Here is a 14,947-nt window from a genome sequence, read left to right as displayed (position 1 = left end):
AGGAGAAAATATAAAAACGTAGTAAATGAAGCAGGCAAAAAGGAATACGAATGTCTCAAAAATGAGATTGACAGGAAGAGCAAAATGGCTAAGAAAAGATTGCTAGAGGAGAAATGTAAGGATGCAGAGGTACATATCACAAGGGGTAAGATAGATACTGCCAACAGGAAAATTAAACAGACCTTTGGAGAAAAGAGAACCACTTATATGAAAATCAAGAGCTCAGATGGAAAAACAGTTCTACACAAAGAACGGAAAGAGAGGTGGAAGGAGTATATATTGGGCCTATACAAGGGTGATGTACTTGAGGGCAATATTATGGAAATGGAAGAGGACATAGATGAAGATGAAATAGAAGCTATAATACTGCATGAAGAATTTGACAGAGCACTGAAAGACCTAAGTCGAAACAAGGTCCCAGGAGTAGACAACATTCCGTTAGAACTACTGATAGACTTGGGAGAGCCGGGCCTGACAAAATTCTTCCATCTGGTGAGCAAGAGGTATGAGACAGGTGAAATACCCTCAGGCTTCAAGAAGAATATAATAATTCCAATCCCAAAGAAAGTAGGTGTTGACAGGTGTGAAAATTACTTAATAAGACACGGCTGCAAAATACTGACATGAATTCTTTAGAGGCAAATGGAAAAACTGGTAGAAGCTGACCTTGGGGAAGATCAGTTCGGATTCTGTAGAAATGTTGGAATGCAATACTGACCCTACGACTTATCTTAGGAGATAGAGTACGGAAAGGCAAACCTACATTTCTGGCATTTGTAGACTTAGAAAAAGCTTTTGACAATGTTGACTGGAATACTTACGCTCTTTCAAATCCTGAAGGTGGCAGGGGTCAAATACAGGCAGCGAAAGGCTATTTACAATTTGTACAGAAACCAGATGGCCGTCATAAGAGTCGAGAGGCATGAAAGGGAAGCTGTGGTTCGGAAGGGAGTGAGACAAGGGTGTAGCCTACCCCTGATGTTATTCACTCTGTATATTGAGCAAGCAGTAAAGGAAACAAAAGAAAAATTTGGAGTAGAAATTAAAATCCATGGAGAAGAAATAAAAACTTTGAGGTTTGCGACAACATTAAATAGGTAGATCATGTAACTAATGAGAAGGCAATGAATAGAATTAGGGACAAGAGAGGTTTGTGGCACAACTTAACTAGAAGAGGGGCTCAGTTGGTAGAACATGTTCTGAGGCATAAGGGATCACTAATTTAGTATTGGAGGTCAGTGTGAAGCATAAAAATTGAATAGGAAGACCAAGAGATGAATACACTAAGCAGATTCAGAGGGACATAGGTTGCAGTAGTTACTTGGACATGAAGAAGCTTGCACAGGCTAGAGTAGCATGGAGAGCTGAATGAAACCAGTCTCTGCACTGAAAGCCACAGCAACAACAACATTCATCAAAAGATGTCCATGATCCCTTGACACTGGGAAAAAATTATATTTCAAAATCTTATAATCAGGCAGGCATATTTAACATATTTGCCAAAAAAATGGAAACTATTTTCACTCACATAAAATTACTTCTTATTTTTCTAACCATGTTTTGGACAAAATTTGTGAGAACCTGGGATCTTGAAACATATGTGGATGAAAACAACCAATCCTATGGGGCACTATGTTGCTAATCTGTGTTGCTGTTGTTGTTGCGGTCTTCAGTCCTAAGACTGGTTTGATGCAGCTCTCCATGCTAATCTATCCTGTGCAAGCTTCTTTATCTCCCAGTACCTACTGCAACCTACATCCTTCTGAATCTGCTTAGTGCATTCATCTCTTGGTCTCCCTCTATGATTTTTACCCTCCACGCTGCCCTCCAATACTAAATTGGTGATCCCTTGATGCCTCAGGACATGTCCTACCAACCGATCCCTTCTTCTAGTGAAGTTGTGCCACAAACTTCTCTTCTCCCCAATACTATTCAATACCTCCTCATTAGTTACGTGATCTAACCACCTAATCTTTAACATTCTTCTGTAGCACCACATTTTGAAAGCTTCTATTCTCTTCTTGTCCAAACTATTTATTGTCCATGTTTCACTTCCATACATGGCTACACTCCATACAAATACTTTCAGAAACGACTTCCTGACACTTAAATCTATACTCGATGTTAACAAATTTCTCTTCTTCAGAAACGCTTTCCTTGCCATTGTCAGTCTGCATTTTATATCCTCTCTACTTCAACCATCATCAGTTATTTTGCTCCCCAAATAGCAAAACTCATTTACTACTTTAAGTGTCTCATTTCCTAATCTAATTCCCTCAGCATCACCCGACTTAGTTTGACTACATTCCATTATCCTCGATTTGCTTTTGTTGATGTCCATCTTATATCCTCCTTTCAAGACACTGTCCATTCCGTTCAACTGCTCTTCCAAGTCCTTTGCTGTCTCTGACAGAATTACAATGTCATCGGCGAACCTCAAAGTTTTTATTTCTTCTCCCTGGATTTTAATACCTACTCCAATTTTTTCTTTTGTTTCCTTTACTGCTTGCTCAATATACAGATTGAATAACATCGGGGACAGGCTACAACCCTGTCTCACTCCCTTCCCAACCACTGCTTCCCTTTCACGCCCCTCGACTCTTATAACTGCCATCTGGTTTCTGTACAAATTGTAAATAGCCTTTCGCTCCCTGTATTTTACCCCTGCCACCTTTAGAATTTGAAAGAGAGTATTCCAGTCAACATTATCAAAAGCTTTCTCTAAGTCTACAAGTGCTAGAAACGTAGGTTTGCCTTCCCTTAATCTTTCTTCTAAGATAAGTCGTAAGGTCAGTATTGCCTCACGTGTTCCAACATTTCTGCGAAATCCAAACTGATCTTCCCCGAGGTCAGCTTCTAACAGTTTTTCCATTCGTCTGTAAAGAATTCGTGTTACTATTTTGCAGCCGTGACTTATTAAACTGATAGTTCGGTAATTTTCACATCTGTCAACACCTGCTTTCTTTAGGATTGGAATTATTATATTCTTCTTGAAGTCTGTGGGTATTTCACCTGTCTCGTACATCTTGCTCACCAGATGGTAGAGTTTTGTCAGGACTGGCTCTCCCAAGGCTGTCAGTAGTTCTAATGGAATGTTGTCTACTCCTGGGGCCTTGTTTCGACTCAGATCTTTCAGTGCTCTGTCAAACTCTTCATGCAGTATCGTATCTCCCATTTCATCTTCATCTACATCCTCTTCCATTTCCATAATATTGCCCTCAAGTACCTCGCCCTTGCATAGACCCTCTATATACTCCTTCCACCTTTCTGCTTTCCCCTCTTTGCTTAGAACTGGGTTTCCATCTGAGCTCTTGATATTCATAGAACTGGCTCTCTTTTCTCCAAAGATCTCTTTAATTTTTTTGTAGGCTGTATCTATCTTACCCCTAGTGAAATAAGCCTCTACATCCTTACATTTGTCTTCTAGCCATGCCTGCTTAGCCAGTTTGCACTTCCTGTCGTTCTCATTTTTGAGACGTTTGTATTCCTTTTTGCCTACTTCATTTACTACGTTTTTATATTTTCATCAATTAAATTCAATATTTCTTCTGTTACCCAAGGATTTCTAAAAGCCCTCGTGTTTTTTCCTACTTGATCCTCTGCTGCCTTCACTACTTCATCCCTCATAGTTACCCATTCGTCTTCTACTGTATTTCTTTCCCCCATTCCTGTCAATTGTTCCCTTATGCTGTCCCTGAAACTCTGTACAACCTCTGGTTTAGTCAGTTTATCTGGGTCCCATCTCCTTAAATTCCCATCTTCTTGCAATTTCTTCAGTTTTAATCTACAGTTCATAACCAATAGATTGTGATCAAGTCCACATCTGCCCCTGGAAATGTCCTACAATTTAAAACCTGGTTCCTAAATCTCTGTCTTACCATTATATAATCCATGTGATACCTTTTAGTATCTCCAGGATTCTTCCATGTATACAACCTTCTTTCATGATTCTTGAACCAAGTGTTAGCTATGATTAAGTTATGCTCTGTGCAGAATTCTAGCAGACAGCTTCCTCTTTCATTTCTTAGCCCCAATCCATATTCACCTACTATGTTTCCTTCTCTCCCTTTTCCTACTGTCGAATTCCAGTCACCCATGATTATTAAATTTTCGTCTCCCTTCACTACCTGAATAATTTCTTTTATCTCATCATACATTTGTTCAATTTCTTCGTCATCTGCAGAGCTAGTTGGCATATAAACTTGTACTACTGTAGTAGGCATGGGCTTCGTGTCTATCTTGGCCACTATAATACGTTCACTATGCTGTTTGTAGTAGCTTACCCACAGTCCTATTTTTTTTATTCATTATTAAACCTACTCATGCATTACCCCTATTTGATTTTGTATTTATAACCCTGTATTCACCTGACCAGAAGTCTTGTTCCTCCTGCCACCGAACTTCACTAATTCCCACTATATCTAACTTTAACCTATCCATTTCCCTTTTTAAATTTTCTAACCTACCTGCCCAATTAAGGGATCTGACATTCCACGCTCCGATCTGTAAAATGCCAGTTTTCTTTCTCCTGATAACGAAGTCCTCTTGAGTAGTCCCCGCCCGGAGACCCGAATGGGGGACTATTTTACCTCCGGAATATTTTACCCAAGAGGACGCCATCATCATTTAACCATACAGTAAAGCTGCATGCCCTCGAGAAAAATTACGGCTCTAGTTTCCCCTTGCTTTCAGCCGTTCGCAGTACCACAACAGCAAGGCCGTTTTGGTTAATGTTACAAGGCCAGATCAGTCAATCATCCAGACTCTTGCCCCTGCAACTACTGAAAAGGCTGCTGCCCCTCTTCAGGAACCACACGTTTGTCTGGCCTCTCAACAGATACCCCTCTGTTGTGGTTGCACCTATGGTACGGCTATCTGTATCGTTGAGGCATGCAAGCCTCCCCACCAACGGCAAGGTCCTTGGTTCATGGGGGGGGGGGGGGGAGGGGAGGGGGGGGTTGCTAATCTAGCTGCAGGAAAATTAACTGAGCATGGGCCTGGTGACAAGCAAATAATTCCACAGTTGCTACTCTCTTTGATGACTGACAGCTTAAGTTTTACTCAGAAATTGTAATTGAATAACATTTGAAGTAATTATTTTATTCTTGTTTAAGTCTCTGTTTTCATAAATCATTTTCTGAGAAAATGATTTATTTTGTGTCCAAATAATCTAAATAAATGCATACCTCTTTTGCTGTTAAGTGATGCTGCACCTTACCTGCTGAAGGCTGGGAATGCAACTAAAATGTGTATCAAATACAAAACACATTACATATCTTACTCATGGGCTCCATAATGCTGCAGTAAAAATTTGCTCCAATTATAACAATCTCAAAAATTTGATATCCTCACCTAAAAAGGTATGCATGTAAAATTTAGTGGTATATCAGTTTTAATGGTTCCAAAGCTGTAAAAACAAATTAGTCATTTTAAAATGTTATATTATTCTATACAGGAGTTCTCAAAGCCTGCTGCAGCACGTGTAGCTGCTTACAGAAAACATCTACCAGAGTTACCGTCACCCTCTTAGCCAATCCTTACTAGGTGGGTTACTTGATTGGAAGCTGTCATGTTTTACTCTGACAATTTTGATGCCATTAAATTGGTACAAAATAAAACTGATATATAGTTGATCGTGACAAAATTAATACTTCAGTATTTAATTCTAAAGTAAATACTTCTTTCACTTTAGGCAGTAAACAGTTCCTCATCAGATGATGCAGTATGTATCAGAGATGCACAACCAGCATTTAAAAGAAAAAAACTCTGCAGCATGATTTAATTAACTTTAAGATAAACTTTTCTAAATTGCTCTCGACTATAACAAAATTAGAAGCGAAGGCCTGAAGATGGCACACTGAAGTACCAAAACTGGTAGTCATGCAATAAATGACCTCATAAGGACCACTGTATGTGTTTCACTTTCTTACATGAGATATCTCTGGAAAACCCCAACAACTGACATTGAGCCTACCAGTTTTGGTGCTTCAATGCACCATCTTCATGCCTTAGCTGATCACAAGAGGATTAACACAATCCGTACACACGTGAGTGGCCAACGTGAGTGACTAGTATTCGCAGACTACCTGTAACCGTGATGTCTCTCCAACCATCAACTATCAACTCTCAATCAGTCATGTCCAAGGAAAAGAGAGAGTAGATGCAAGGAACAAATTGGACTCCGTCACACACAAGAATCCAGACTACGGGCTCAGTAAAGAAGAAATTTTTCTGGTTAAAACGTGACTGAAGGACTTGACACGGTCACAAATATGTTCATTCAAATTTGTACCTGTAACTTCTTGTGATGTAGAGAGGTTATTTTCTGCCTACAAAAATATATTGATTGATCAGCACAGGGACCTCACAGAAAATAATTTAGAAATATTAGTTGTTAACTGCACAAAAAGGAGAGTGAATTAATAAATGAAGAACAAAAATTATAGAGCTTATTGTAATGTATTTTTCACTTGATAGTGCATGTATTGTAGTCTGATAGTGCATGAATGCATGCAGTTTCTGGGATTTTATAGTGCATGGAATTTTCGCCTTTAGTAACCAACGAAACTGGAAGAAACTGTTGTAATTTTTGTTTAGAGAAAATAATGATAACACTAATTTTACTGAAATCAGTACCAAACAAATTAACTAAAGACTGTAATTTAACTAGAGCAGCACAGCCTACATTTGTACTCCATAATCTGACATACAACTCACAGCAGAGGGAAAATGTTATATATGCAGGGCCAGGCACACTCCATATTTGGCCACCACACTTCAGGGGCCAGGAATGGCCCCTGCCTCACTTCAGAGGTAATTTGTGAATAGCCATAGTATTGTGTACAGTCAAGTTTCCTGCAGCCACCACAGCATCCGAGGGCTCCAGCCCCACCATGAAAAGGCTTGTGAATTACAGCACAAATCACAGTGGTCATAGGTCCTACTTAAATCCATACCATCACATGCTCTTGTGGCACTGCAATGTATTCTTCCAAAGACATCTACTTGAGTCAGTACTCCACACTTTGAAAGCCAGTTACATTCTGGGATCCGACAGACCAAGAGCTGCTTGACGTCTCTGCTATCAGTTCTGGTAATAAACAGTTGTTATTTCAAAGAGAGCATTTCAATACTGCCAGCCAGTCACTCCGATAAAGGATGGTACAAAAAATATTGGAAAAAAAATCATTTCTCCTTTTCCTGTTCCAACTGTAGATGGCATACTGGAAGAAAAAACAGTCAGTATGGTTCTGTGTGAGCCCAAATTTTAGTGCTGCGGTCATTATACAAGACGACTGTTGCAGAAAGTGGTATGTTTCTTGAGTTGGTTTAGAATGTGGGCCTTTGAAATTTTGTGTGTAAGGCTCTCGCTGCAGCATGAGGACTTTCTTCTAACATTGCCAGCTGCAGTGTATTGAGCGTCTCTATGAGATTCTCATTCTAATAAACCAAACTGCAATGAATTATGAAGCTCTTATTTAATTATTCTCTGCCTCATCCATTAATCCAGCTTGGCACAGGTCTCTGACCAATAAACATTATTTAAGAATTGACTGAATGAGGGTTCTTTTAAGTGGAGGTTTAGAACATGAATTACACATCCTTAGGAATTTTCTAATAAATATGAGTGTGGCTTCCGTTCCTCCAACAGCTAAATTTATGGTGTCATTCCACTTTAAATCACTATAGATAGACATTATTCATACACATCTGAAGGTTCTGAATGATTCAAGTGATTTATCAACAATGATTTTTATATGGTATTATGTCTGTCCATCTATTTACAAGCATTACATTACACTTATATCTAACAGCTCCCCAGGACAACAAAAATTTGATTTTCAATATTTCAAACAATTATTGACCAAATTTAAAAAATTTAAAGTGTTGTCATAATTAACTCATTAAGATTCACAATTCTGAGTTAAAAATTTAACATAATAAGACAAGTACTACAGTTAGAAACTGTGTGTTTGTCTTGAGGCAGCAAAACTGACAGCGCACAAATAGTTAGACTAGATTCATCCAGTATTTAAGAATGAAAGCACTTAGCAACTTCCATCACACATGGACACATAATTTCAAACAATTACAAAGCTTTATCTCACCCACCTCCCACCTCACCCCCCAGGAAAAAGAGGAACAAAAAAAGTTTATCATTTACTATCTTTCTGCTGTTCATGTAGTCAAACTACAGGATAAGACATGATGTTTAAACTTATTTCTTTGTTACCAACTCTGATCGAAACATACTTTGCAGACAGTATCCAAATATACCACTGACTGTACCTCGAAAATGATACCATTTTACAATGCATAGACAGAAAGTATAATGTCATACACATTTAAAAGAGTGAAAAACTAGTACTTGCTTGCTTAATCTATTTGCTTGTATGTAATTCTTTTTTTTGTCTTTTCTTTTTCTTTTTTTTTGTGCATGGAGCCACCACAATGATGCCTTTTGCAAATGTCAGAGACGGTAGTACAACAAAAATTACATTTACAAAATATATTATATAATGCAATTGTTGTATCTTATATCTATTTGATACATTTATTACTTTACAGCTGATATGCTACTGGTTCATGTTACAAGGTGTACAACTTTGCTTCCACCATTTCCCGATAGGTGGCAACAATGGTAAGTAGCGGTCGAAAGAAACAGATCCCAGATGTCAGGCAATTAGCTTGGACCTCGGTCAACATAAACTCATTCAAACATTAGGTGGTTTGTGTCTGCATCATAAAGTTGTTCTTGATTGAAAATGTCAGTTTACGAGCCTAATTCTTGTCGTTTGTGTGAGGTGTTATTGTTTTGTTTCATATGAAGAAAACAGTGCCTGAGTCTCATCGAATGCTCTCAAGTACGTATGGTAAGGACGCTATTAGCGAAAGAATGTGTCGTGAGTGGTTTCAATGCTTCAAGAATGGTAATTTTAATGTCATAGACCAGCATAGTGGTGGAAGAGAGAATGTTTTCGGAGATGCAGAACTGGAGACATTGCTGAGTGAAGACTCGTGTCAAACTCACGAAGAATCAGCACAATTAGTGGAAGTGACACAGGAAGCCATTTCAAAACATCTAAAGGCTACAGGCATGATTCAGAAGAAAGGAACTTGGGTCCCGTGTGAGCTGAAACCTAGAGACATTGAACTGCGTTTGCGTGTTTGTGAACAGTTGCTTCTGAGGCAAAAACAGAAGGGATTTCTGCATCACATTGTGACTGGGGACAAAAAATGGGTTCATTACGATAACCCTAAATGCAAAAAATCATGGGGATATCCCGGCCATGCTTCCACGTCAACGGCCAAACCGAATATTCACGGCTCCAAGATAATGCTCTGCATTTGGTGGACCAGCTCGGCGTCATGTACTATGAGGTGTTAAAACCAAGTGAAACAATCACAGGTGCTCATTATCAAATGCAATTAATGTGTTTGAGCAGAGCTTCAAAAGACAAATGACCACAATACAGCAAGAGGCACGGTAAAGTGATTTTGCAGCACAACAACGCTCGACCCCACGTTGCACAAGAGGTGAAAACGTACTTGGAAACATTAAAATGGGAAGTCCTACCCCACCCGCTGTATTCTCTAGACATTGCTCCCTCTGACTCATGAAGAAGACACAATTTGGATTGATTCATGGATTGCTTCAAAAGATGAACAATTTTTTCGATGCAGGATTTGTACACTGCCCGAAAGATGGGAGAAAGTAGTGGGCAGCGGTGGAAAATATTCTGAATGATACATGCGTAACCAATTTGTTTCATTAAAACCTCAAATGTTGGGGAAAAAATGGCAGAAGCAAAGTTGTACACCTTGTACAATCAGTGTCTTAAAATTTGTTGAATGCCTATAAAGGTTGTTCTGTCAGAAAAGATTTTAATTTTGAGTTAAATCCATTTCCCATGTATGTTCCTAGAGAGTTTGGTAGTTTGTTAAACCAAATCAAAAAATTGATGTGTGCATTTCTATCTTTCATTTTTAATGTCGTTCTTTTTGGAAAAAAGTTAAATTTTGTGCTTGGAAAATAGTTAAATTTTGTGCTTGTGTTGTGGTCATGTGCATCACTACAGTTGATAACTTCTTCTGATTGACTCACAAAAAAATATAACTAATTTAAATATGTACAGAGAACATACTGTGAGGTATCTGTGCTGCACAAACACTTAATAACATTAATCTCTATGGCCTAACCCATGCATGAGTCTTATTGCTTTTTTCTGTAACAGAAGTGTTCTTTTTAAGTGTAAGTCAGTTGCACAGCCCCATAATTCAATCCCATAACTGAGAAAGAGCAAATTGTTCCATAACATACAGTTTTCAGTGTCTGGCTAGGAGTGAGCTTGCTAAGGAGATATAAGGCATGACTGATTCTCCACATACAAAATTGATGTGGTTTGTACGCCACAAATTTTTCAACAAAATACATATCTGGGAATTTACAGCTTCCAGTATCTGTTGATGAAATATTACTTACATTTTTTATATTGTTGTGGTGAGAACTGTCCATTTTCAAAGCCAGTAATTGAGATTTGGTGACATTCACCTTGAGACCCTGATCACTGGAAGTACCGTGTTACTTCTGTTACATAACTAGCAGCATAATATTCTAGCTCGTTACATTCTCTGCCATAGAATATGATTGAGGCGTCATTTCCATAGGTTAATATATGGGAGTTAATGGGTTGTGCAATGTCATTAAGATACAGGCTGCTCATCTTAACTGAAAACATTGAAATACCTTGAACACTACACAGTGGATCAAAAAAAGTTATAATTCCAATTTGTTTGACTCAGAAGCGGACATCCAATGACACCACACTTGTCCCCCACCACACACTGCACGTGGGTGGTAGGGGAAACTTTGAAATCTTCCATGGGAACCACCATTTTTATGTTGCAGATTACGATTCTATGAAAAACCTTTATGTGTTTTGTATGAAGCATTTTCTTCATTTCACCGTAGGTGATGCTGTAATCAGAGGAAGACATATGGATACACAATCATAATTTATAACATACTCCTCAATGGCCCTTGAATATCCAAAGGCACTGCAAGGATTGAACAGATCAGTATTTCATAACTTCTAATTGGAAAGCCCATTTGCAATTCTGTGTTCCTGTGACATACCAAACAGGGCACTGCTCGACTCACCACTGCGTCCATGTCTCGAGGTGAATGCTACTCTACTTTTCTAACTAGAGTAAGTGTTCCAACATGGTACTGCCATCTTCAATACACTTAGTGATCCTACACAGAACAGAAGAACATCTGCAGGAATTTCAACACATGCATTTCTGAAGCGGTCGACCATGTCTTCAGGGCCTATTGGCACTTGCTGGTGCATCTTATCTTTTAAATACCCCCACAGAAAGAAATCCAAAGAAGTCAAATCCCATGGCCTAGTGGGCCAATTAACAGGGTCACCTCTGCTGATCCACCAACCAGTGTAAACATGGTCCAATACCTCCCATATTTCAATTACGTGATACGTTGGCCAACCACCATGCTGAAACCTCATACATTAGACCTGCCGGAAACACAATCAAGAAAGTTCGGGTATGTTGACGGGCCCTCGCTACAAGATGTAGCACAATTGAAGCATCTGAGGATATCCTAACGAAAGACCCGAAGATAATGGGTGAATATTTCCGTAAGTGGACACTTCAACCAAATGTATGTTTATCTTTGGCCAGTTTAAACCAAATCATATAATGATCATAATTACAAATACTCATCACATCAAATAGCAATACACGACAAAATGAAATTAGTGCATGCAGTCAGGCACAGGCTGGTGGATTTTCAAAGGAAAATTAATTGGCAAACAGAACTTGTGGTAAAAGCCTCCTAGGCAGGCATTTGTGGAATTTCAACTTGACTGAAAAATGTGACATAACACAGGTCTGCCAAAAAATATTTTTTGAAAGTTGTTTGAAATTTGATAACTGACTTTTATGTACTTTTCAGCACTGATTTCAAAAATGCAATCCATTTTTTTCTTTCATGTCAGGTCTTCTCACAAAAAAGGGAGTATTTTTGGGTATAATAACAAAATTTAAGCAATTTATCACATTTTTTCCAATGTTATAAAATTTTATTTTATTTATAAATCATGTTCTAAACTACATTTTCAGTACACTTCCATTTCTCTTTAAGCTCATACGTCCTTATAATAATGGTTTTGCTTTCTGTAGGAGCTTCTTTTATTGCTTTTCTGTCTGTGGACTCATTGAGGATCATCTCTTTTTATCATCCAGCAATAGTCCGCTATCATGTTGATGTTCCATCTTCCTTGATATCTTCTTTCCATTTCTTTGATGTCTTGATGGAATCTTTCACCCTGCTCTTTACTTACATTACCAAGGTTTGCAGGGAAGTAGTCAAGATATGAGTGGAGAAAATGAACTTTAATGCTTCAGGCCCGTGAGGAACAGGGCAAACGGCTGATTGAATGTTAGGGTAAGAAATATCCTTTTAGTTTTTCAAATTGAAATTTTGTACGTTGCAAGAACAAAAACAGCAGTCATCACTATGATTTTTGGGCTCCCTCCAGACGATTGGTATTCCTAAATGTAAGGACTGCTTTTTACGTTGAAATCATTGCCTCAGTTCTACAACACACACTGAACAAACTTTGTGTGGGGCCCAACATTATACCTAACTTTATACCAAAATAGCCGAAATAGCCAGAAATGTTTCTTTGTTGCTTTTTAATGGTATAGTTACCACAAATGTGGCAGAAGCGATCTGGCGAGTTTATACATCTTCTGGTAGCCATTGTCCATTGTCCATGAAACAGCTTCACCACACAAGAAAACAGTCACTACTTTAAAGCACTAGTAACAACAACACATGAACAGCACAGAGTGAAGAGGTACTGTGAAATGAAGGACAATAGCAGAAACTCACTGCTTGGTGATGGCGGGGAAAGGGGCAGTGCGACAGACAGGCACTGACATGAAAATACTGCTGGTTTCTCCAAATTACTCTTTATTTTACGTGTATCTAGTATAAAAATGACTAAATAACAGATTATCGAGATCCTAAAAACCAAAATTCAAACTCACTAGAGTGCTGAAATATTGAAAAAAGCTAAAACTAGACAAGCAGTTTGTGAAATAACTGTATGTGATGAAATTTTTTCATATTTTTCCCGAAATCAGCGTTGAAAACACTATAAAATCACCTAATGAATTTGAAACCATTTTTATGTTGCAGACCTGTGTAATTAATACCTTATAATTCACACTACTGACATTGGCATTTGTGGGTATTGTCTTAAAAAAAGTGCAGGGAAAAAATCCTCCATTCAAAGCTAAGCCCACGAACTTTATTTATTGAGCCACTATTCAGCTTGCAACAAGGTGCTTCATTGTTCCTCAAGAAATGAGTGCATTTCAGGGAAGAGCATATCAGGTATCTATGTACTGACACTTCTTTCCCAGTGCCTTAAATGGGTGCACCTACCGCTCAATGGTAAATGCAACTACATAAGAAACAACAAAATACATATTCACTCAATTCAATAACTACTACACACCACATATGACAAGGAACTTTAATTCAGTTCAATCCTTGAATAATCTCGCGCATCAACTCCAAAGCTTTTCACCCATCACTAATGTCAATTCATGGACATTTTAGTGTGCAAAGACAGCTCCATCTACATCTTTACCCTGCAGTCCACTGCCTGGTGTATGACAGGATACACAGGGTACCCTAGAATTCTTTTCTCCCTTCCTATTACAACTGTGGAAGGTGTGAGACATGAAATATTGCCAGTACCCCTCTGTAGGCACCCAACTGTTTCCAGTTTTACTTATGGGATCACACACAAGATATGTGGTGAAGATTTGTTGACACAGTATTGGAGCAAGGGCACTCTGTTGTGTACATGCCTGTTGCTTTTCGTGTGATTGCTCTGGAGTGCATGCTGCAGTGTCTCCCCTTAAAATTCGTTGAGTATTTGTGTGAAAACTCTCATACTGCCAAAACAAACCTAACATCAAATACTATGGAAAGTTCTTGTAAAATGTAAATATTTTTGGATTAATGGAGACCACTCACCAAAAAGCAGAAGTGTTCAGTTTTCACTAGGCACACACTAAAGGAAGAAAACTTGTTTGGGCTTGGATTTTTTCCTTTGATGAGCTTCAGTAAAACAAACCACACACACACACACACACACACACACACACACACACACACACACAAATGCCTATGCCCCTGTGTGGTGCTAGCTAGACTGACAGTGCCAATGCTCTTTTGTGGAATGTGGATTGTCTGTGGTAGGGATATTATTATCAGGTGGCATTGGTAGAGGAAGAGGGAGGCAGGATGCAGGGAGAGGAAATAGGAATGGATGGCTAGAGGCTCGGAGGGAGCTTGCCAGCAATTTGGTGCCAACCCAATTACCTGCCACCCCTCTCACCCACAACCTAGCCAGCAAAACTGTCACCTCCCTCTGAGCTACTAGCCACAGACCCCCAGTTTCCCTCCCTGCCTCCCACTGGTGCCCCTCCACCGATGGGCACATATACCTAACTGCCTCACACACAGCAAGCAGCTAGCGATCATATGCGATCCACACTGCTGCGGGTCTGTGAGCTTTGCAAAGAAAAATGACAAAAGTTTCCAAGTCCCCTTAAGGTGTTGCTGCACGACTTCACCTAGGGCAGATTGGCTGGCGTTGGGAACAACTGCAAGCAGGGTGGTCATGTGAGGGTGGGCAACAAGGGCAGCTTGCGAGAGGTCATGCTTCAGTTGCTCAAAACCGTCCAACACTTGTGCCATCCAGGGAACATGCCTGTTGCTTTTCGTGTGATTGCCCTGGAGTACAGCCTTGAGTGGTGCCTGCATGCTTACTGCATCCTTCAGATGGTGAATAAAGAAATTCACCACTCCAAGGAACCAATGCAGTGGTGCATTGCAACCAGG

At 39.2% G+C, this 14,947-nt stretch overlaps 1 protein-coding gene across 1 annotated transcript in view; it reads right to left on the bottom strand.

The window, feature by feature from the left end:
- Nucleotides 1-14,947, bottom strand: part of LOC124593960 (dynein beta chain, ciliary-like) — a 746,507-nt gene that overhangs the window by 141,834 nt on the left and 589,726 nt on the right. The gene's annotated exons all lie outside the window — the stretch shown is intronic.

Source organism: Schistocerca americana, chromosome 2 (assembly GCF_021461395.2).
Source record: "Schistocerca americana isolate TAMUIC-IGC-003095 chromosome 2, iqSchAmer2.1, whole genome shotgun sequence".
Classification (NCBI taxonomy): domain Eukaryota; kingdom Metazoa; phylum Arthropoda; class Insecta; order Orthoptera; family Acrididae; genus Schistocerca; species Schistocerca americana.
Note: the sequence above shows the minus strand (reverse complement) of the source record. Positions and strands in the feature narration are given on the sequence as shown.